The 3,810-nt window shown below is 37.0% G+C and overlaps 1 long non-coding RNA gene across 1 annotated transcript; it reads left to right on the top strand.

Annotated features, from left to right (window-relative positions):
• The first annotated feature begins 271 nt into the window (after positions 1–271).
• LOC121050370 lies at positions 272–731 on the top strand. Its single transcript, XR_005802786.1, has 2 exons — positions 272–358; positions 447–731. It is a non-coding gene; the product is annotated as an uncharacterized LOC121050370 (long non-coding RNA).
• The last annotated feature ends 3,079 nt before the right edge of the window (positions 732–3,810 follow it).

Raw genomic sequence — 3,810 nt, 5'->3', positions numbered from 1 at the left:
TTGTTGCGGTGGAAAGGAAGGCAGGAGGTAGGAGGCTTCTTGGCGGTGACCTTGCTGATTCCTGGAACCAGTGAGAGTCTTTGTGGAAGAAAAGAAAGCATTGGAGCCTTGTTTTCACATGGTTCGGAGGTTTGCTGACACTTTGGAGTGCCATGACAAGGTTCTGAACACAAACTTGATGGAGGTGTATTGGATTCACTGCTGCAACGTATTCCACCGGATTGGTCATACTCTCGTTGATACATAAAGCGTACCGTGCACGAGATTGCGACCGCTCCGGGGACCTCCACAGCTCCATAGCTCCATGGTGACACGAATAAAAGAGATTCCTGCATGAAAAACAAAGGAAGTAGCACTGGTAGATCAGAGAGATCTCAACCTTTGTATTGCTCGTTGGCTCCTCGAAGCACGATCAAAATCTCTGAACACTTCTCTTTGTTCTGTAGCAGGGCTTCGCCGCTTCGCCTCTTTCTTGATGTACTTCCTGTGTCTTCTCTCTAGCCTTTTCTGCTTCTCCTCCACCTCTGCTTCTGCTCCGCTCCCCCCTTTGTTGTAGAGAGCGTGCCTTTTTATAGGCAACAATGAATCAGTTTGAGATAGGATAGCTACCAATTCAAATTCAAATTGCAGTTATAATCACATTTGTCAATTTGAAATGAATATAGCAGTAACCAGCTTTCTCGTTGAAGCTTCTGGTGGCTTTTGTGAATTTCAAACTTCTTTTATCTTGACTTGGTCTTCCATTTGTAGGAGGTGAAGATTATCTTGTTTTGAAATTTGAAACTTCACGTGAAGCAAGAAGTAGAGCTGATCCTGTTATGGATAAGTCAACATCTTTTGAAACATTTGAATGACTTGATCAACTTGGAATTACATGGCCAGTAAGAAGGATTTTATCCAAGCTTGGGGTCTTATTCTTTTAACCAACGCAGCAATATCCTTCTTTTTTTTTTCCACAAGTCTTATACCTCCGTGGATGAAGGTCATGCCTAAAAAAAAACACAGTCTGAATTTTTATGCTTTAACAATAATTCCTTGTAATTCTCACGGCAAAAGCATGTAGAATGGGCCATGGACTCCTCAAAACGTCAAGAAGGATCTAGAGCATCATGTGCAAGTCACATGCTTCAAACTTCGGGCCAAACTTCGCCAAATGGGCCAATTCAAAATTCATTTATATTGTTGCCGAAATTCCTTTAATATTCTATAACAATCTTGAACTATCTTGAGTCATCTGCAAGACATAGCATCTCCTAGCACCACCAGGACTCCTAGTGTCATCAAGTTTCCTAGTCCAACTTGGACACTGTCATTTCTCATTTCCGAACATCATTTTTCCGAGCTCAATCCTAGTTGCATTAGGATTCCTACTTCGACTAGGATTTCCTGTTTTAGATTAGGAAAGTTTCCATTTCTCTATTTCTTTCCCATTTATGCTCCTCATTTCCTCCTTGCCTTCATTTCCATCATTTCTAGCTCTTCTTAGCTCATTTCTTGCGTTTGGAGTTCAAATGTACCTATAAACACAAAGCTAAGTTAGAAATGATAATGTTAAGAGAATAACTAAGTAAAATGTAGAGGAAATGATACTAAAAACATAGAAAATATCACTCCAATCAACTTCCCAAAAGAAAATATTAATAGCTCGAAATTCAATTAACTCAATAATTAATAAAATCTTTCGGAAAGTAAAATTCAATGAAATCTCAATAAATTATTCATACACAAATATCATCATAAAAATCAATACGGTAATTTAATACTCGAAAATATATACCACAAGCAATTTAATTTAAAAGCAAAGGTCCACTCACATAATTGCAACTATGACAGCTGTCCAACGAACTCCTCATCGAGCTCGATCTACACGTCGTCCAAAGCAAATTGATATCATGAATAATTGATTTCAAGAGTTGAAAATATATTCACGATAATAAAACTAAAAGCCCTACACGATAATTCTTCGAAAACTCAAAATCATATTGGAACGAGATCAAATTTAATAGATTATGTTAACTTGATAATTATAACAACCTATCAAAAAATGGGATCGATCCAACAGTCTGACTTCCTGAATCGAAACCTGAATTTCTAAAGTTTCAGAAATTTCCATCGATCACAAAGTTCATCATATGGTTACCAAACTATATTCACATACTCGTAACGATGAGCTCTACTCAACACACCAAACCTAAGTACCAGAAACGGCCAAACGCGCTCCCATGCGTCGCAAAAAGAGTATGCTCATGGGGCCCATGCGCCGCCACACTGATAGGAGTATTTTAATGCGATGTTTTAATAGTTATTTCCTCATATTTTACGTAGTTATTTCCTTAAATAAATTATTTTTAATTTAGTTTTTATTTTCTAGGTACATTGGAATAAATGACAAGGAAATGATCTGAAATGAAGAAATGGAGTTTTCCTTGTCCGACTAGGAATCCCAGTCAACGTAGGAATCCTGATGAGTCTAGGAAACCTGAAGGCCTTAGGAGACCACAGGGCTTGAAGATGGCGTTGGAGATATTATTGGGGAATTAAATCTGATTTTGCCATGGGAAATTATGGAGTTAATGTCAAAAATCAAGAGAGGATCAAGCATAATGATTCCATGGAGAGATTTAAGGGAGAAAAGGTCCATAACAAGTCCAGATTCATTCATATTTTCACTCAAGATTATTTTGGCCGAAAATTAAGAGAAAAATAAGATAAAATCTTGGAAAAATCAGCAATAATATATTTGGAAAGATTATGGACTTATTTTGGAGCTTTTTGATTGGTTGAGTGACATGGCAGAGCTAACGTGGCATTAATTCATTGGTTGGAGCTGTGTGGTGCAACTAGAAAATTCCTTAGAAATTAAATTCATGAATCCTTGCCTTCCCCTATATAAACCCCCCTTTGCTAGACGTTTTAAACACACCAACCATCACACCACAATACAACACCTCTCTCCCTCAGTAAATAAAGATGAGAAAAATTATCTCCATTCGCTAGTCTTCAGAAGCTCTGCGTCTCAACCAAGGAAGAGGAGAAGTCATGCAATGCATCAAGATCCTATCTGCTATCCACCCTTGTGTCATCCCTAGAAGATTGCTTGATTTCAAGGATCTTTGAGTTCTTCGTCTCAAGGCCATGTCATCCATCTTTCACGGTATATTTCATACTTTCTTTTGTTTTCCTTTGATTGATTCGTAGAGTTATGAATTCTAGTTAACATGACGTTAAGGGCAAAGTGTAAAGTCCATTTATATGTTTTGAAATAAAATTGTGATTTTTATATGTTGATTTATATGTTGCTTATGTGAGATTGCTTGATTGATTTTGGATTACAGAAAACTTTTATATGTATGTGTTCTTTGGTGGCCAACTTAGGATATATACATTTAATTGGAGCTAGATTTAAGTAGTAAAGGCTTTGGACAAAAGTCGAAATCAATTAAGGAGGATTGTAAATATGTGAACTTATTCATAACTAGGTTGTGCACTTTGGTTGACAACCTTTCTCTATGCTTCATGCGTTGAATGTGTTCTAGATTAGCTAGCTTTCTAGACTATGATTGCATGTTCAATAGGATTGATTTAGGTGCTTTCACTTGGATTAATTATTGAAGGAAAGTAAAAAATGGGAAATCGTTTGCTTTCTAACATTTCACATGGTCAACTTCTTTCTCATGACATAGAAGATCAACTATAGGAATTGTGATTGGATTTCATTCATATGATTGTGGATTTGATCTTTGTTCCTTGCAGTCCACCCTTGTATATGTGACGTCCCGAACCTAAATTTACCAGTTTACAAGTTTTTCG

Source organism: Rosa chinensis, chromosome 7 (assembly GCF_002994745.2).
Source record: "Rosa chinensis cultivar Old Blush chromosome 7, RchiOBHm-V2, whole genome shotgun sequence".
NCBI classification, from domain to species: Eukaryota; Viridiplantae; Streptophyta; class Magnoliopsida; order Rosales; family Rosaceae; genus Rosa; species Rosa chinensis.
The sequence above is the reverse complement of the archived record's forward strand: the minus strand, read 5'-3'. Positions and strand labels throughout refer to the sequence as shown.